Source organism: Macrobrachium nipponense, chromosome 13 (genome assembly GCF_015104395.2).
Source record: "Macrobrachium nipponense isolate FS-2020 chromosome 13, ASM1510439v2, whole genome shotgun sequence".
Taxonomy (NCBI): Eukaryota; Metazoa; Arthropoda; class Malacostraca; order Decapoda; family Palaemonidae; genus Macrobrachium; species Macrobrachium nipponense.
Genome location: NC_087206.1, coordinates 86002928 through 86024440, shown reverse-complemented (window position 1 = coordinate 86024440; position 21513 = coordinate 86002928).

Here is a 21513-nt window from a genome sequence, read left to right as displayed (position 1 = left end):
CCAGGCGCAGAGGTCAATTCGGTGGTGGCTCTACGTCCAGGCTGGACGGAGCTTGGCACTGCTCAGTGCTGCCAAGTGGTACGGTGGCAGAGAGTTGAGGTCGACTGGACCTGTGGCGGGTACCGGAGGTGCAATACCTCTCAGCGTGCCCTTGGTTATGGGAGACAGAGGGTCCTGTCTCTTTTGGAAGGCTAAGCCTTGTGGGACTTGGACAGTGTCCGCTGCACATAACTTGCTAGGGCACCTAGGCCAATTTGTGGAGTGCCCTATTACGTTACAGGTCTTGCAAACGGAACTGTGAATGGTCAATCTCCTCCTTGGTAACGGGGGAGACTGTTGGTGATGTACTTCCTAGAGGAAGTAGAATTTCGGTGACTCCTTGCTTTGGAGTGAATTGACATGGGGTTAGGACCCCTAGGCTTTTTGAATTGTGAGGGAGACTTCATGTCTTGCCCTAGGAGGAGGTCGTAACCTCCTGGGATGTAGCTTGCAACTGCAAGAGTACATTCTTTGGAGAAGTGAGGTCTGGTGACCCTCAATTGGACGGTCGGAAGGATCATTTAATGTGATTGATGCCTTCAATAGTTATCAGTTGACGTCTGTCAATATTAGCCCCTCGGGGGATTCGATCTTCCCGTATCAGGGAGATTTGAGCGCCAGAGTCGTCGTAGGCTCTGACGTGGCTTGGCGGATAATGGCTTTGGAGGGGTGGGTGCGACTGTTATAGGGCCCTTAGCGGGTGGGGGTTCCTAGGGAAGAAGGATTGGTGACGGGCCATTGCGATGGCAGGAATATGGTGGTTTGCGCACCCTCCATAGTTGGCAGACATGTGACCCTTGCGGCCACAGTCTCGGCAGAACGTGTTCCAGAACCTCTCCGTGGCACTGGATGATAAAGGCCGAGTGGCCCCACAGGTTGCGAATCTGCGGAGTCACCAAGGCTGGCAGTGTGCTCTGGCACAGGTGAAGAGTCCTCTCTGGCAGTGATGTGACGTGGGGAGGTTAAGGGAACCTCCTCCGTTGAATCAACCCTCGGGAAGCAATTTCGGGGTTAACTGGTGGGCTTACCTCTTCCAAAAGGGAGGAGGTAGGCGGTAAAAGGTAAAAGGCTGGCAGGATGCGGCAGGAATTTCTATCTCCGGCACTGGATCAGGACCAGGCTCGCAAATCGAAAGGATGTCAGGCTGACCAGAGACGGCGGGACTAAGAGAGACAGTGGGTGCAGGGCTGGAAGCTGGCAGAGTGGCTTGAGCTAGGATACTCTCCTTACGGGCCTTCTCCCGCTTGATGTCGAGTTCCTTCTCCTTGAGAGCGAGCTCATGCTTTCGCTCCTCTTCCCTTGCCTTCCTTCTTGCTTCTCTTCTTTTCTCTCTGCTTCTCCGGCTTTTCTCTGGTTTTCCCTTTCTTCCTTTTCTTGCAGGCGCGCGGCAGCCTGCTGCGCCTTTATCCACTGGTCTAGTGCTGGTCCAGTGTAACCAGCCTCCTTGCCCAGAGTTATGAGGACTCGGAGCCTCTCGAGCTCTACGGCAAAGAAGTCGCGGGAAGCAGGGGAAGACATTTCCCTTAGGCTGCAGTAGAGGCTCTGATGAGAAATGAAAATAATGGCCAGGAAGGGGTACGGAATGGAATAGGAGCGCCTACTGTGAAAGTGGCACTCACTTGGAAAGGTGTTCTGCGACGTGGTAGAGAAAAAGTCTGAAGACTGGGTGCTCTGTGGCACTTGGAAGTGTCCCGTAAGTTGGTGGCACTTCTGGATTGGCACCTTCTAAAGAGGTGAAAAAATCAAATGGAGTGTACGGCGTAACGTCACACTTAAGGGCGTTCCTAAGTTGGGAGACGCTGGAATGGCTACCTGTAGGTCCAATACAGGTGCACGGCACTTTCGGAGGCGTTCCTTGGTGGAGTGATCCAAAATGGTGGATACTCTAATGAATGGGCGTTCCGTAGGACGGACACGCAGGTATAATGGCTACCTGTACGGCCTGTACAGGTGCAATGGCACTTATGAGGAGGCGTTCCTTGGAGCACTGGTATCGTGCTGGTGTGTCCCGTCGGACGACACTAGATGCAGTATACTTAAGTATACCGAAGTGAAATGGCACTCTGTTCGGGGCAGAGTGTAATGGTGGAGGAGAGAAAGTAAAAGGTGGGAGTACTTCAGGAGCCAGTCGATGAACAGTGTCAAGAATTAGTGGCACTGTAAAATGATAAGACCTGACGTGCACTGGTGGTGGCCAGTCCTAAACTGGTAACGACTTCCCTGTCTGGAAGTAATGAATTTGCGTGGCACACTGTGCGAATTGTGCTTGCGGTATACGCAAGTCTTTTGTGATAACGAAAATGAAAAGACCACTCGGGCAACGACAGGTAATGGAAATTTTAGAAATGCTCAGTCCCTCGCTGAAGTACTCGGTAAATGAAATAAATAAATGCTTGCAAACTGCAATGGACACATGCGCGTACGTATCACGCTGTGTAAATGAAAGACACAAGAGACTAAAATAGTGTTAATTCTGCAGGCTATAATTAATGGTAAGATGTAGTACTCTTGGCTTCGTGAATACTGTGTTCTGGTTCTCTCTCTCTCTCTCTCTCTCTCTCTCTCTCTCTCTCTCTCTCTCTCTCGTCAGAGGGAGGGTGAAAAATGATATATGAATGAACTCCCTTATATTTGAATTGAACTACTAATGTTAGTTTAATATGACGCAACTTGCGTTAAATGATTTACTTACGTTAACGTTTACTGAACGAATTACTTTTGAAAACGTTTTATGAAAAATGATAACGCGCTCGCGGTGAACGATGTTTACGTTAATGTTAGCGGCTTGCGCTTATGAAATGATTTGCGTTTCAATATGAATTTTACAAAGACGCGTTTTACGTTAACAATTCTTGTGATTTACTCTACTTGAGATTTACGTTAACTTTATGTAAGATTACTAGGTCCCTGTGAACAGTGAAATGACGGGCGCTCAAACCGGCGATTTTTAAAACTGATTGTTAGCAAACATTTGTAAATGAGGTTATGTTAAGTGAAATGAAATTTTCGCTCAGCGCGCGAGTGAGCGATGCGAGGTGAAACACGTGAGGCGAGTAGAGTGGGTTAGCACCACGGTGTGCTAGCATTGATGGCGAATCAGCTGATTCTCTGTAAATGCGAAGGCAATTTACAACACAAAATTCTACTTTCTTATTCAAGACGAATTACGTTAATTTCTCTGGCAGGACGATAGATACTAGTACCGAGATTGATATTATTTACGTTAAAACTTTGAGACTTACGTTACTTTGCTTAAATGGTTTAAATAATTCTGAAAGAGATAACAAACATGGCTGCCGCTGTGAGCGAAAACGAAGGCTGGTTGAGACCGCGCAGGCGCGAGAGTGCTCTAAGCTGAATTCAAGCTGAGAGGTAAGCGTTACCAACACTTGGAATGAAAACTAAGTTAAAAATGAATACCCTACGACTATCACGACAAAAGAATTGTCACTTCTTTTGCCGTAACTATTAGTAAAACACTCCTAACTAGCTAGGCTTTCAAACACAGCAATAAACCCTGGCAAAGCACTTCCTAGTTTGATCTGGTCCTTTCTGGCATCTATCTGCACACGTGTTAGTGTAAGCTCCTACGAGGACAGCACAAAGTAACAGAGAATTCGCGGGGCAAATTGTTTGCTCGCCGCTAAAATAAAGCTCTGGCGCATTCGCCGTTACAATAATAAGATTTCTACCTACGCTCTTTTGACCACTTCAACAATAAAAATACTTAAACGTACCTTAAGCTAACATTGGTTACAGAATAATCATATTAATGAATGGAATACCTTACCGTGAGCCAGTGTGTCTTCTTTCCCTGCAAGTGTGCTTGATTTACGCTTTGTAAAATAATTTACAGTTTACGTTTTACAACGGATAACGCGATTTACAAGCTTTTTTAAGCAAGCTAGGTTCAATCCAGGCAAGATTCGCCAATTTTACGTATATAGCGGCCTTGAGAGAGGCTAGATACGTAAACGGAAGTAATTTAGGGATTTCAAGAGGGAATTGCTTTAACTTACCGTAAGCTGAAAGTTATTATTAATTTCTTTAGAGGGAAGGTCGCCAGAAAACTCAGCTCGTTACTTAACAACTATTTATTTACAAAAAAGGCCCGTGCTGGCCTGGAGAAAATGAATGCTATTGGCCCCCACGTTGGGGCTTAGAATCACTCACAAGTGGGTAGCTGGCTAAAGTGTGACTAATTCGAGCTGGTTTCATAAAACTTGGGTAATGCACACTTGCGGGCAGAGAGACGGCACGTGACTCATGGAATCTGGAAAAGAATCCCAGATTAAACAAGATAAAAGGAAAAATGACTTCTTGCTTTGATTAATTAATTCTCCAATACTGGGGAGAGGAACTTTTAAGGTTCACTGAAGTATGCAATGACTCCATTGGTCTGGGACGATCACACAAGGGGAAGCATGCGGCCATGAGGCAGTGAGAGGGAACAAAAGGATGAATTCCTTTTGTTGCTGGAAATTGAATTGGGAGAATGAGGATCAAAATTATAATAGGTGATAAGGGACTGGCAATATGTTGTTTCACAAGACGTACCTGGATGTCGTGTTCAGTGGCTCTTTGTAGAAAGCATGGCCCCCTTTGTCTGAGGCCTGGGTCATCGGCGCGCCACTCACAACCCTGGTAGGCCTAACAGGAAAGGCAGGTAATTTGACCTCTGTCCGAGATCACGGCTCGCAGCCGACTGAGACAGAATTCAGTTGGGTTGCTTGGGGTTGGAGGTCACTTAACCCCCCACGATCAAGGCAAATCCTGGAAAACAAGCATACAGCCAGCAGAGGGGTCACAGGAAAGAGAGCTTAAGGTATAGGTCTAAGAAGTACCAATCTGCCTACACCCTTCCCTTTTGAGATACGTCCCTACAGCTGATAAAAGACTCTTTTTCCCCCAACAACTGGGGAACTTCCTATCTCTAGCTGGCGGGTTTTGGGTTTCCGCATTTACTAAAAATCAGCTGATATTCTAAAGAAATGGCTGCCGTTTTCCAAATCGAATTAATTAATTATTGCGGGGTAGACGAACGATCTATAAACGTCACAATATATATATATATATATATATATATATATATATATATATATATATCTGTTTATATATATATGTGTGTGTGTGTATATATATATATATATATATATATATATATATATATATATATATATATACTATAACTATATATATACATATATATATATATACTATATATATATATAATGTATGTCTGTATGTATGTATTAGGTGGTTGTAGGGAGTTCTTGAAATAGAAACTTTGTTTACATTTCAGGTTTTCGCCAGGAAAGTATAGTAAGATGTGCCTATGCTCTGAAGCAGTCTCCCCCATGAACCTCCCACGTTTCCTTTCTCACTCGCTCTATTTTATTTCAGGCAAACTCCAAGGGGCGCACTAGTAACCAGTTATGGTTTTTCGCAACTGTCACATGGGAGTAGTTTTTGAACAACATAAGTTTATATCCAAACGGGTTATACAGTAGTAATTGTAACTTGATTAGAGTTAACATAACTGTTGATTGATTATCTCAGTACTTATAAGATCATAATATTAATAATAGTAAATAATAAGTGGCAACGCCAAATGACATGTGTTTTGAACATATCACGTATATATATACATATATATATATATATATATATATATATATATATATATTATATATATATATACACACACACACACACACATATATTATATATATATATATATATATATATATATATATATTATTGTAATTATTCAGTAGTATAGTACCTCTATAGGAGATTAATCACCCATAAACAGATATTCTATTCACGTGTTTCCTACTAAATTGGATTATATCATGATCTGGCGAATTTCCGTTTTGGTATTAGTATACTTGTGTCTTGTATTAAAGATTACAGAGATGTTAGAATAAACCGTCTTTTAGCTTAGTTAGAAAATTTTTTTTAATTACTGGTATTGTCCTGATTTGTCAGGAAGGTGACAAACAGGAGAATTTAATAAAAAAAAATCTGTTTACCAATATCAGACCCTCTCATATATTTGGTGGTCAAATTGAATTTTTAGACCTATTTTATGCCCATGAAAAAGCCGGCTTTATATTTGTGATTTCTAATTCTGGTGGGAAAAGTTCGATCATATTTAAGTAATTTAATGTACTCGATGATTACATAAATTATGTTTTAAAAATATTCTTCATTAAATTAAATCCCAAGAGAGCTCAAATTTTACTTACTTCAAAGTACACACAATCATTATTATTTTATTATCAAATGAAACATGGATTTATGAGAAGAACAAATATTGCTTACTTTTAACATTATACTTTCTTACCAATAAAATACGTAATTTTATTAATAATTTTATTAATACGAGGAATGCATTCTAATTTTTAAAGTGAAGTCCACATACCGGTTAAAGGCTTACCTGTATTTTACAATTAAGGGAACGTACATCTAATATCTGAGTCGCCCCCCCCCCACCCACCCCAACCTCTAGCCACGTACAAAAGACAGGGCTTTCAGTCTAAATTGATTACGTTTAATTTGATAAAATTACTTGTTAAAAAGTTCCGCTAATGACAGTAACATATTTTTTAGTTTAATAGTATCAAAAGCTTTAATGACCTTTGATGATATGTTGTAAACATTCTTTTTATGAAAAGCAGTATAGTTTGTATATTGCGAGATATAAAATGCATTTATATTTTGTATTTCCAAGTCAAGGACAGAGACTATTAGATGCGATGTTTTTGAGAGAATGCTTCAAATTACGTTGTTTAGTACAGTATCCCATTTTTTTCTATGATGATTAAAAGCATTAGACGAAATCGACGAAATGCGTCGATTAATTGCTAAATAGAATCTTTTACGTTAATTTTGCCGCCGCCCACAATTGGTTACATTCATAAACTTTTTGCCGGTGCGTTTATTCTTGACAAATTCTCTCGACTTTTCAGCCGATTGGCCCAAGGTTTATTCATTTGCCACTGGATTCCAAAGATCCTCGGATCTGGAACGGCATCGGCATAATCATATCACGACGAGAAATTTGATGGACTTGAAATCTTACGCCAACTCTTGTAGGTTAATATCGGCGAACTGCTTCATTTTCAACATGGTATTTCAATGGTAGTAAGAGGAATTATTTTCTTGTGGTGACGTCTGTTTTCTGAGACACTTGAATACAAACCGGCAATTTTGAAATTCAGATAATGAAAAATTGTCCATATACTCTTATATCCCACCAAAGTAACCTTTAAAAAAAATAGTCTTCGAATAAAATGCTTAATTTAAATCTGTTTCAGATTTACAGCGGGCATTTAATACTTAACAGTCATGGAAAAAACAGATGGGCCATGGAAGGTAAACTAAGTTTCCCCTTTGCTTCTGGAACGAATAATTTTCTTCTACTGTCCAGACATTTACTGGATTCTACTTCTATTCCAGCTTCTCAGTCGCACTCAGATCATTTGTATAACAACAATTATATCAAATTCATCTTAGCCTTAGGTACCTTCTTCTCCAGAGCGCTGTTTCAGACAAGATCCAGTCAGTGACTGTCTGTAGAGTCAAGAACAGGTCAGTGATTGCGCTCAGTTATGATCCAGTCAGTGATTGTGTGGTCAGTCAAGGTCCAGTCAATGGCTGTGTGTACAGTCAAGATTCAGCCAATAATTGTGTTTTCAGTCAGGATCAGGTCAGTGTTTGTTCAGTCAGGATCCAGCCAGTGACTGTGTGTTTAAAAAGATTTAAAAGGTAAAAACCCATTAATTACACAGTGGGACAAGAGCTCTGTGCAATTGTCTCCCACTCAGAGATATATTCATGATGATATATTTTCATTACCAGATTCAGGCATTTCTAGGAATTTTTATAGAAATCATTTTGTATGTGTCTATATTTTCAGTGAGTTTAGTGCACGAGTTTTATTGTTTTAATACTGTGCCTATTATTGATTTCGTTATTAAAAAAAACACGTGGTTTGGTCCAAACTTATGATTGAATAATATTCAGTTCTTACTTAGGAATAATCCTACTCCTGCAGTATTTTCAGTTATGTAGCGGAGACTGTTTTTTTGTTTTAAATTCTGTACAAAGAGAAAAGTATTCCTAGTAGAAGTCGCTTAGAAAATACCCTTTTAGATTCTTGGCTTATCTTGTAAAATACTTTGTCCCGCTGGATTCCTTTTGTTTGTAATTTGTTGGAAATGCAGTTAATCATTTGCCTACATAGCTGTAAGGGAAATTAATTCATTGCGCAAAATAGTAGGCAAGTTTGGCGCTGAAATGCTTACGAGGTATGTAATTTACGTACGTACTCGCTTAGGCATTAGTAACAATTTGCATCCGCGTTCAGGTAGTTCTGAAAAGACTCTCTCTCTCTCTCTCTCTCTCTCTCTCTCTCTCTCTCTCTCTCTCTCTCTCTCTCTCTCTCTCTCTCTGCAATACTGTTTGTTATTATGATTGAAGACATAGACAGTAATGTTAAGGATTCGGTAGTGAGTAGTTTCGCTGATGACACAAGAATAAGTAGAGAAATTACTTGTGATGAAGATAGGAACGCTCTACAAAGAGACCTTAACAAAGTATATGATTGGGCAGAGGAAAATAGGATGGTATTTAACTCTGATAAATTTGAATCAATAAATTATGGAGACAGAGAAGGAAAGCTATATGCATCTAGGGGACCTAATAATGAGACAATCACAAATAAGGAAGCAGTTAAAGACCTTGGTGTGATGATGAATAGGAACATGTTATGCAAGGATCAAATAGCAATTCTTTTGGCAAAATGTAAAGCAAAAATGGGAATGTTGTTACGGCACTTCAAAACAAGAAAGCTGAACACATGATTATGCTTTATAAAACATATGTTCGTAGTCCACTTGAATATTGCAATATGATATGGTACCCACACTATCAAAAGGATATTGCACAAATAGAGAGTGTACAAAGGTCCTTTACAGCTAGAATAGAAGAAGTTAAGGACCTTGACTACTGGGAAAGACTTAACAATCATTAAAAATTATTATAGTCTAAAGGAAAGGGAAGAGAACGCTACCTACATGATAATTCAGGCATGGAAACAGATAGAAGGAATAACAGAAAATATCATGGAACTAAAAATATCAGAAAGAGCAAGCAGAGGTAGATTAATAGTGCCCAAAACAATACCAGGAAAAATAAGGAAAGCACACAGGACATTAATCCACTACGCACCAGCATCGATAATGCAGCGTCTATTCAATGCGTTGCCAGCTCATCTGAGGAATATATCAGGAGTGAGCGTAGATGTGTTTAAGAATAAGCTCGACAAATATCTAAACTGCATCCCAGACCATCCAAGATTGGAAGATGCAAAATATACCGGAAGATGTACTAGCAACTCTCTGGTAGACATTAGAGGTGCCTCACACTGAGGGACCTGGGGCAACCCGAACGAACTGTAAGGTAAGGTAAAGGCTCTCTCTCTCTCTCTCTCTCTGGGTGTGCTTACATATACGTGTACTTTCGAAAGCGATGTTGTTTAAGGAACATTAAACAAATTGTAAGAGTTCTGAGTGAAATAAAAATAATTTTCTCCGGTGTTACAGAAATTGTTATAAATCCACACCTAAATCTAATATATTATAGTTCTCCTCTGAAAAAGTCAATAAATCTGTATTGCCCTTCTGTTTTAAGGAAAAAAAACGGTCCCCCAGCTATTTAAGAAAGTAGAACCTCTATTAAAATAATTCAAAAGCGATTACTGAAATAGTTTCAGTTGTCAAGCAACACTGCTTATTGAAACTGCACGGCTCCCTCCTTTGCCTCCCAGACAATTCAGTTTTTACAGTACCTCCATTCTCTCTCTCTCTCTCTCTCTCTCTCTCTCTCTCTCTCTCTCTCTCTCTCTCTCCTTTTTTCAAGGAATTCTTGAGTGCTCCGACACGACTTGCAAGCACAGCCTTCCTGAGCGGCATCCCAAGGTTTGGATTGGGTAAGGAACTCGTGAACGAAACAAGCGCTTGAGGTTTAGAGAGAGAGAGAGAGAGAGAGAGAGAGAGAGAGAGAGAGAGAGAGAGAGAGAGAGAATGGAGGTACTGTAAAAACTGGGAATGATTAGTATAGTGAGAAATGATAGTGAGAGATTATGGAGTGTGATTGTAGATTCATTGACACAAGAGAGAGGATTATGTGAAAGCGAGAGAGAGAACGAGTTTAAAGAGGAAAGAAATTGGATACCGAGAAAATGAGAGAGAGAGAGAGAGAGAGAGAGAGAGAGAGAGAGAGAGAGAGAGAGAATGGTAAGCATTTACATGAGGGTTGTCCAACCATCCAAACCCCTTCCCCCGCTCTTTGCCACCTCACCCCTTCCTCTATGCAATCCCAAAATCCCAGGACGCCCCCTCCCGCCCCACGCACCCCCAAGAACCCCATTTCCCGAACCCCAATGATATCTCCACTTCCACCCATCCTGAGCCTTCTCGCCCGTCCGCCCATCCGCTCACTAGCGGGAACGAAAGAGAGGGAGAGAGCGAGTCCCCAATCAGTGTTAAAGTTGTCCTGCGCGACTCCGAGGAAACAGGTTTTAAAGCCTTTGACCTGAGGTAGTGTAAGATGGACCTCTCTCCCCCCTCCCCCCACCACCACCACCACCAACCCCTTCCCTAGTCAGTCAGTCAGTCAGTCAGTCCTGCCTCCTCCCGTGTCATGACATCGTTGTGTTTGTAACTCTTGAAGAACGTTTGACGGAGCTTCAGAACTTTTGATCAGACGTCGACCACCCGAGGAGGAGGAGGAGGAGGACGCAGGGGTCATTCCGTGAGGTCATTCCAACAAAGCCTTTGGTCCTCCGATGTGACCATTGAGCGCCTCAGCGGCGTGATCGGTATGGTCTTGGCCTGCCACCTCGGTGGCCGCGAGTTTGTAAGAGAAGTGTATTTCTGGTGATAGAAGTTCACTCTCGACGTGGTTCGGAAGTCACGTAAAGCCGTTGGTCCCGTTGCTGACTAACCACTGGTTCCATGCAACGTAAAAACACCATACAAACAAAACAAAACAAAACAAACAAACAATCAAAACATTGAGCTTTCCCTTGTAAGTAACCAATGACTTTGACGTTGTGTTCGTTAGATGAGCTTTAGGATGCGTTGAACAGTAGACTATGCCATAAACACCTGTTGGGAACATATCACATACATATCATAAGCAGGTTGACAAGAAGTCGACGACGGGAAATTGGATTGCAAATCTTTGCCAAGTGCTGGATAATCGCATGCAGCATTGAATAGAAATACCAATAAATTGTAGACTTGTATGCAAATGTTCACAACATGTGAGCGATAAGTTATCAGCTTATGTGAATGCCATGCTGCCAAGTGCTGGATAATCGTACGCAGCAGCATTGGATAGGAATGCAGCCTCTGCAAAGTAGCCAATTTGTGTGCATGGCATATTGTACTGTATTGTGGATGTGCACTCGTAAGGCAACAACTAAGGGAAACTAATGACAAATCGTTTGGAAATACTTGATTGTACGTAGATGGTTCCATGGGTCACTGGCAGCAAGAAGGGCGTGAAATAATGCAGTATTTGTGTGTGTGTGTGTGTTTGTAAACATACTCATCCCCCAAAGAAAAAAAAAAAGCTTCCCCCAATCTATGTTTCCCAAGTCTTGCCACGGACTGCATAGACGATTCATCAATTCTGGTCGCGATTTTCGATTCCCTTCTGGCCCTTTCTGCCTTCGCCAGGAACCCTCTCGTTCGATTGGTTTTTTCTTTTTTTGTGTGTGGGGGGGGGGGGGTGAAGGGGGGGGGGAGAAACTGGTTGCGTTTGCAATATTGCAAAGTCATCTCTCGCCTTCGAACTGTCTGACCCAAGGGTGTTTCTTTTGCCGCTGAATCGTCTTTTTTTTTCTCTCTCTCTCTCTTTATTCCCGGAATGAAATGGAAGGAGATTGATTAAAAATGCGATCTTCGATGGAATTTGGTATTTTTCCTGGTTTGCCTTTTAATGAGGCGGTGGGTGGGGGGGGGGGGTGGGGGGGTGGGGCTTGGTTTCTGAGACCCCCCTTGCTTTAAATTTACTCTTATTTTAGGGTTGATCACATGGTAATAAAAAAAATTATATTTATTTTTAATTCCAGATGTTTTTTTTTAAACTTATGATTTTTTTTTAATGTCATCTGAGAAAACCCCTTTTTATGATGTTCATAAAGTTTCCATTTTCCTTGGACGGTCCGCAGCAAAAACGAGAGAGAGAGAGAGAGAGAGAGAGAGAGAGAGAGAGAGAGAGAGAGAGAGAGAGAGAGAATGTTTTCCATCACCGGCTCGCCCTCCAATGATTAAAAATAAAAAAAAATAAAGAAGAGAAATAGTCCGATTTATTACAGCCAGTCATGGCAGTCGATCACCCAGCCAACCCTATTCTCCAAAGAGAGAGAGAGAGAGAGAGAGAGAGAGTCTCTCATTGCTATTGCTTCTGCAATTGCAGAAGGTAAACGCTTCCCTTTCCCAAATCGTTTTTAATTTGATCAGGAGAGAGAGAGAGAGAGAGAGAGAGAGAGAGAGAGAGAGAGAGAGAGAGAGAGAGAGGATTTCTCGAAAATTAAATATCGCCATTCAATACCCACATGAGCTGGTGCTTGATATTACTGGTGGGTGATTTGGGATCCCATGATTTTTGACGGCGTAGGGATTAATTATTTTGCTTCGTCATTTGTACAGTTATATACTTCGTTCGTCATTGTGTATATTTTATTACCTCCGGCGCCTCCTATCCCCCACCCCCCTTCCAAAGAAAAAGGTTATTTATCCATTTTTTTGATTTTTTAAATATTCTTCATTATCCTGATATATTTTTCATGTACAGTATATGAAAAATAAATCGCCCCATTATTTTTTCATGTATAGGTTGTAAACAGTATCTGGCATTAAAAAAGAGAGAGAGAGAGAGAGAGAGAGAGAGAGAGAGAGAGAGAGAGAGAGAGAGAGAGAGAGAGAGACTAAAGCAAATGAGTGTATTGACGAAAACATGTAACTATGGATACGTGTTGTAGTATATTCATTTAATATTTATTAAGTTTTCATTTTATTGATTTTTTTCCGTCATGTACGGGAGAGCGCAAATTTAGGAGAGATATTTTAGGTGTTTTATATTATATAAACCATTCAGTATTTTAGTGTGTGCCTGTGTGTTTTTTTGAGAGAGAGAAAAGAGAGAGAGACTAAAGTAAATGAATGTACTGACGAAAGCAGGTAACTATGGATGCGGTAATTTATTTATTAATTCATATTTATCATGTTTCTATTTTCATTTTTTTCTGTCCTGCACTGGAGCGTGCAAATTTACGAGAGAGAGAGAGAGAGAGAGAGAGAGAGAGAGAGAGAGAGAGAGAGAGAGAGAGAGAGAGAGAGAGAGAGAGAGACTTAAGCAAATTAATGTATTAACGAAAGCAGGTAATTATGGATACGTGTGATAATTTACATATTATTTAATATTTATCATTTTTATTTTCATTTTTTCGTTTTCTGTTCTGTACTCGGGCGTGCAAATTTAGACCTTGGTTCTTTAATGAAAGCATTAGACGTGTTTGTCTTGCATGAAGGTCAAATATACTTCACTCAGGAGCGTGATAGTATAAACACCGACGCAGGTTGGGAGCTTGACATTTAAAGCTAATTTAATTCTGTGTTGATGTGAGGTACTTTTGCAATGATGTTTGTATACTCTCTCTCTCTCTCTCTCTCTCTCTCTCTCTCTCTCTCTCTCTCTCTCTGATGTACATCTTGAAGTTTGTTCACTTTGCTCTTCTTTGAGAAGTAAGTGTGAAATAAGAGAATTGATGTAAATACAAAAAATTCTCTCTCTCTCTCTCTCTCTCTCTACTCTCTCTCTCTCTCTCTCTCTCTCTCTCTCTCTCTCTCTCTCTCTCTCTCTCTCTCTCGTACATTTTATTAATTTGTTCTTTCTTGAGTATAAGAAAGAGAAGAATTTTGTTATGATTAAAATTACATACATTCTCTCTCTCTCTCTCTCTCTCTCTCTCTCTCTCTCTCTCTCTCTCTCTCTCATGTACATTTTAAAGGTTTTTCACTTTGATATCGCTTGGTTATGAAGATAAAAAACATAACCTCTCTCTCTCTCTCTCTCTCTCTCTCTCTCTCTCTCTCTCTCTCTCTCTGTGTGTGTGTGTGTGTGTGTGTGTAACGATTAAAGGAATGGAAGGGGTGAATCGATGTCATATGCACGTCAGTCCCTCACGAGATTTAATGTTCCCGAACAAATTAATTACAGACTTTTACCTCCGTCACCTTTGTAATTCATGACACTGATTTTCGTAATAAACAGTTGGCTATTGATATTCAGGGTGAATTAAGCTTCTTATTTTTTTTCATTTTTCTCTATTCCGCTTTCGAATTTCGGAGCTGTTTACGTAGATGTCAAGATATAAAACTGGACGATTATCGTGAGTTTCCGTCTTCATTCTTATAGTAATACTTACTATACTTAATATTCATTTATTAATTTTCGTCCCTCTTTCGATTGTCTGAAAATATTAGGATATATTCTGAAACGACGTATTTCTTAAGGTTCATTTGCTATTCTGAATGTTTATTCCCATTTTTTTTCTGTAGAATTTATTATCTCTCTCTCTCTCTCTCTCTCTCTCTCTCTCCTCTCTCTCTCTCTCTGCACGTGAAAAGAGAGAGGGGACGTTTGATTGAGAGACGAGGGGAGGCTTTTTCCCGTGTTCCCCTTTTCATTCTCCTCAAGATATAATCCTCCTCCTCCTCCTCCTCCTCCTCCTCTTCGGTATTGTGCGTCTTTCGAAAATCCTTTTTGGGGAAAAAAGGGGGAAAAATCGATGGTCTGCGTTGGAATTGCAAACTGAAACGAAATGCTTGAGCTCATTTGGTACACGTGAATACATTTTGTTTAAACGTGCTTTCCCAGTAAATGAATTATCTTTTTGAATTATCTATCTGTTGAATTCAAATTGAATTCGAACATTCAATAGCTGTTAAAAGCAAAATGAAGGGACTGAAAAAAAACAAAAAAAAAACTGGTTGATGAGGGAAATGAATGTATTGGTATCCGGGCCAAAGGTCGAATAATGACTGAAGTCGTACCGGGCCGTCTATTAACTCTGAATGGAATTGCCTTCGATAAGTTATTTCATTTGCAATGGAACCAATCACGCGTTTATTTATAGCTCTATACTCACGGCCTCTGTCTCTCGGTGGATTTTAATCCAGGGTTGCGTCTCTTGGCCTTGATTGCCGCTGTTTCCAATTTATCGCTGTTTTTTTTTCTTTTGTTAATAAGTCTATGTATACTGCATATATATAGTATATATATATATATATATTATATATATATATATATATATATATATATATATAAATAAAATTGATTGATTTTAATTTGCAAGTGCCTTGTATATTTGTATTTATACATACAGGTACGATATGGTATATATATATATATATATATATATATATATATATATATATATATGTATGTAATATATATACATATATATGTATATATATATATATATATATATATATATATATATAATTTAAATAGTTGATTTTAATTTGCAAATGTCTTGTATATTTGTATTTATACATACAGGTATGATATATGTATATTTGTATATATTTATATATCCAACACACACACACACACACACAATATATATATATATATCTATATATATATATACACACCATTATTATTATGTTCACTCTGAATAAGAGAACAATAATGCATATTGTTATATTCATAATTAAACTTCTGAATTGTTGCTGAACCTTCAGTAAATACAATTTCCACAATATTTTTCGCTTTATGACCAACAGAAAAGCTCATCAGCAGTTCGTTTAATTATTTTTGCACCATTCACTTCTATCTATCAAGCAATATCTATACTTTTATGTGTTCTCCTCTTTCATAATGACGTTTCCAATCAAGAAACTTGTTCCATAAATCTTTAGTTTTCCATTCCTCCGATATGACCAAACCATCTCAGATTACTGAGCTATCTTTCACATACAATCCTTTTATTACTTCTAGTCAGTTTTCACATTTCTCAGCTTTCAAGTCATCGTTCGCGGCTTATATTATGGAAACAGTTAATTCCAACAGCTTCAGCTTAATCCTTTGTTCAATATGCATCTTCTCCCTCCCATTTGAAATGTAGCCTAATATCCTTAATAATTCGTCCTAACAGATTCTTAAGACTTGGTAACAGCATCCAGACTTGGAATTCATTTGCGAAAAATTCGTGAGAAGTAAAACTCTACGGGAACAACGCGACCTTTTTCAACTTTCGGTGTAACGTTCACGATGAGATTTATAGTATTTTGTTTCTTGTTGTACTCTCGAGACTATTGTGTACCACCTTGCTCCGAAAGATGTTAGAGCCGTCAGTACACCTATATGAAAAATCGTCTTTATGGTATTTGTAATAGCCTTTTACTCGGCTTTGTAAAGGCAGTAGAAAACTTATTGAAAATCCTATAAAGACGATAGGACTATATTTGAAAGATCATCTTCATAGGATTTTTAATAGCCTTTCAGTTGGCTTAATAAGGGCAGTAGGAAAAGTATTGAAAATCCTGTAAAGACGATAGGAAGACTATATATATAAAAATCGTCTTTATAGGATTTTTAATAGCCTCTCTGTCGTCTTTATGAAAGCAATAGAAAAACTGTTAAAAATCGTACAAAGACGATAGAAAGACACTTAAAAATCTTCCATATTTTAATGGTCTTTCTATCGTCTTTATAAAGGCAGTAGAAAAAGTATTGAAAATCCTATAAAGGAGATAGGAAAACTATAAGTAAAATCGTCTTTATAAAGGCTATAGAAAAGCTATTGAAAATGCTATGAAGACGATAGAAGACAATTAAAAATCGTCTGTATGGGATTTTTAATAGTTTTTCTATCGTCTTTACATAATGTTTAATAGTTTTGCTTTTGCCTTTAAAGATTTCAAATACCAGTGTAGTTTAATGTTACAAGCAATCACCATGTACCATTTTCGGCCAAGTTTAATTACCTTGTTTTCACTGTCACCCCCCTTGACGGTGACATAATATCGCTCAAGTTAGAGCGAGTCTCTTGATTGGATAGAGAGACGAATCTTGAGAGAGGCATTTTTCAAGGTCCGGTCTCTCTCCTTTCACGCGATCCACTTCATGTAATCAACTTAATTCCGTAACAGCTTTCAGTATAAACATGTTGCTCTTTTTCAGTTTTTTTTTTCTTACGGGAGTAAAGGGCTCCGCAGTGTGTGAATATCATCTCATTCACACTTTCTCTTTGTATATCGCTGCTGAAATACAAGATTATATAAATACATCTGAAATAGCCTCACACTCTATTATCATTATAGTTTGAATTAAAAAGATCTTAAGAATTTGCTTGTGTTTTATTACTAGAGCTTCAGATATGAATGGAAAATAGAGAATACGTCATTGAACGCATGTTAAGCCGTAGATACGCTGAACTAATCGAAGAATGAAGATTGCAGCTCAAAAATATAAAGCACTTTTTCTTCCATAACATCTTGTTCTCAAACCGTTTTATTTTAAAGTGTTCTTAAAATGCAACTTTATTAGCACTGTTTGAGGGCTTATTTCCTATTCGATCGAATAATATTAGTTATTTTCGTTCGTCGTCTTCTTTCAGTGTCCTCTAAAGAATTCCTTGAACAATCTTTATTTATTTCTGTTTATAGTTTATACAGGGTGTCCATAAACTCCCAGTGCCATTACAAGTATTTATTGCACAGAATGGTACTGGGATTTTATGGACACCCTGTAGTACCCAGAGAGTTTGCTCTCGTGTTCTTTCATGAAACCAGGAATCATTGGTAACCAGCTTTATTGCCAGACCTGCTTAATGCACTCAGTCGGTACTTGCGTACAGTTTTGAACCGAAGAAAATTAGCCCGTTATTCTCTCTCACTTCTTGATGACGCGCGAGTAATATCACTTAACTTTGAGAGGGCCGGTTGATGGAGTACGCGAAGTGGCATCTTCACTTTAATCAGATGAGAGGCGTTTTTTTTTTTTTTTTTTTTTTTTTCTTACACGATCTGCCTTTCTTGTAACGAAATTAACTGGGTGCAATTCACTTCATTTCGTAATGGATTTCCACTTTTTTTTTAATGGAGGGTATGAATATATTCTCTCTCTCTCTCTCTCTCTCTCTCTCATCTCTCTCTCTCTCTCTCCTCTCTCTATATATATATATATATATATATATATATATATATATATATATATAGTTATTTATATGTATTATATAATATTATAAATATATATTATATATATATAATTTATAGAGAGAGAGAGAGAGAGAGAGAGAGAGAGAGAGAGAGAGAGAATATATACATATATATATATACTATATATATAGATATATATATATATATATATATATATATATATATATATATATATATATGAGAATCTTCATGCGCGCACACATAATAACTATAACCATACTCACAATTCTTGAACGTTCTGTGAACAAAGGTTTGCAAACGATATTATAAAACGTACACCCTTAGCGTTATCACCTTTATCTAAACTAGACCCTCAAATCTTTAATGTTAATTGATTCTGTCTAATGGCTTTCATATTATCTGACCACCTCTGTAGCGATGAGAAACCACCAAGATCTCGATTACTTCATGAGCAAAAAATAAAAAATCTATATAAAATGAATAAATCTTCTGTAACGTCATATTCTCAACCCGACTTGTTTCCTTCTTGGTCTTTCAAAAACTGATTGATTGGCCTTTAAAGGATTTTGTTTTATATTTATTATGATTTTTTTCTTTTTTTTCCGTCGTCTTTAAATGCATTTTATTCTGATTTAGTTTTTCTTCTTTGTACTTATCTGCGTTTTTATATATTTTATGCCATTGGATTTTAACAGTATGTTCTCATTAAACGATATATTGTGACATAACAGTGATATTTAGCCATGCCTGTTCTCTCTCTCTCTCTCTCTCTCTCTCTCTCTAAATAATTTGAGGACCCCGTTCTGTCTATCGGTTCAGTATTTTGTCTTCTAAATCCCATTGCATCAGTATTCCATAAATCTAAAATTAACGTTTCCAGTATCTTCCAGTAAGATGAAATTGTCAATAAATTCTTTCCATTACAGCGTCTTTTGAAAGTTCTCTTCTTTCCCAAGAAACGCAAGCGCTTCTATTCTATACTGTCATCACTGAAAAATAGTAAATACATAATGCTTAAACATATAATGCATCAAGACATGTGTAGCTAAGATCCTAAAGTATACCGAAGAAAAACCTTATAGGTTACGTCCACTTGCTTTATGGAAAGTACATCGTTTTCATCCACTTCCTCTCTTAAAAATATGTTGGTATTTTCCATTTCCTCTACTTCCCCTCGCCAAAACGTAATAGTCTCATTCACTTCGGTAAAAAGGTCTTATTCACATCACGGAAAAGCAAAACTGTTTTCTCCTGTTTCTCTCTCGGTCTCATCCACTTCCTCTGTCAAAACCAAACGGTTTTCCTAACTTCCTCTCAAAAAAAGTTTGGTCTCACCCACTACCACTCTCAAAAACGAAACGGTCTCATCCACTTATTCTCGAATGTTTCATCTAATTCCTCCCCCTTAAACACGGTTCTCCATAACTTGTTCTCGTCTACTTTCTCTCTCAAAAACAAAACGGTCTCGACCACTTCCTCTTTCACCGAAGCAAGTATAGCTCAGAATTCTCTGTTGTTGACTGACTTCCACGAGAACCCAAACACTGCGTCTTAAAGCAGACTTGGGCTTACTTCAGGCTGAGCAAAGCTTCGTTGCTGCAAGACTTAGTTTTAAAATGCAACGGTCGCCTATTGTTTTACCCATCTATTTTTAGCATTCTCTACCTTACTTGGCGTGTTTGCTGTTATCGTTTTTAATGGTTTAAAGTCGCTCACCTTATTGCATGTCGTGTGAAAATACGCCTCTTGTTTGTCACTTTTCCATAAGTTGTATCTTAACAGAGATCTTTCGCATTCACAATTGATCCTAGATCCACTTTATCTTCCAAGGGCAACCAGCTTCGCTGAACAGCTGCATTCATATGCAGTAAATGTCCCTCGGTGTGAAACTTCTCAGTTCCAAAGGTCCTGTGTTCCCCACACAGTTGGACTGTGGAACATCCTCCCAAAGGATTTCGTGCAGTTGGAACTGAAGAAGTTCAAGCCAAAATGCAATTCATTATTACCCTAAAACTATTCTTCTTGCATTTGAATGCAGTTTTATCTATTTACCTCATTATTAATAAATTGATTAATTTCTTCTTTGATAAATGGAGATATCTTATTTCTGTATTTCCACTGACCTCCTCTTACTTCTTAATGAACACCATATTCTTTGGAAGCTTGGATTTCAATGGCCCCTCTGGTTTTACGTATGAATAGGTTTCATCTTCTGAATATAATGATGATAATAATTCACCGTGACATTATTACAGATTCTCGAAAGGTCTATGCAGAAATTTATTCTTTTTTAAATATATGTACCCATACGTAACTGGATTTGTTTCTGTTTTTCAAGACTCATGCTATTATTATTATTATTATTATTATTATTATTATTATTATTATTATTATTATTATTATTATTATTATTATTATTATTACTCAGAAAATGAACATATTCATAAGGAACTAGCCCGCTGGGACCCTGACTTGAAATTCAAGTTTCTAAAGAATATTATGGTGTTCATAAGAAAGAGGCATCGGAAGTTGATAAGAAATGCAGAAATGAGTGTTATTAAAAAAAATATATATATTAACAAATTAATAAACAGATGGATAAAAATGTAAGCAGTTATTGTAAGACAAATTATCAAAATACTGTTAGAATTGTTTAAGGGTAGAAACATATTATGAGCACAGTAAAGGCTCATCTAAGTTCATTTATCTAATTAGGTCCACTACTCTCGCGCCCTGGCTTAAAGCGGCTATTGAGTTACTGACACCAATTGAAACGAATAACGACTTAAAAAAAGTAAGGAACAAAGATGTGAGAATTATGCTCACGTTAATTCAACTGCCTTTTACAAAGCATTTTCTTGTTCTTTCATTCAGTTACGGTGAATGAATGTTTTATATATATTGTGCCAGCAAAGGCCCTAACCCAAAGGCGGCGTGCAAATGCGAATGTCTGTCGAAGGGGGTAAGAGTCCTGAAGTGGACCTATGGACTCCGATTAACCAACAGATAGGACACCCGCTGACGAATCCTTTGAATATTGTGGTTAGTTAAAAATGAATGAATGTGTGTGTGTCTGTGTGTTATTGAAAGTGGTATAGAGCTGTCTTTCTGGGTATTGTGGAATGTGGTAATTCAAATAGAATACTTTGACGATTAATGATGATTTATGTAAGTTCATATTTTCGTTTTAGTTATAAGGCAAATGTCC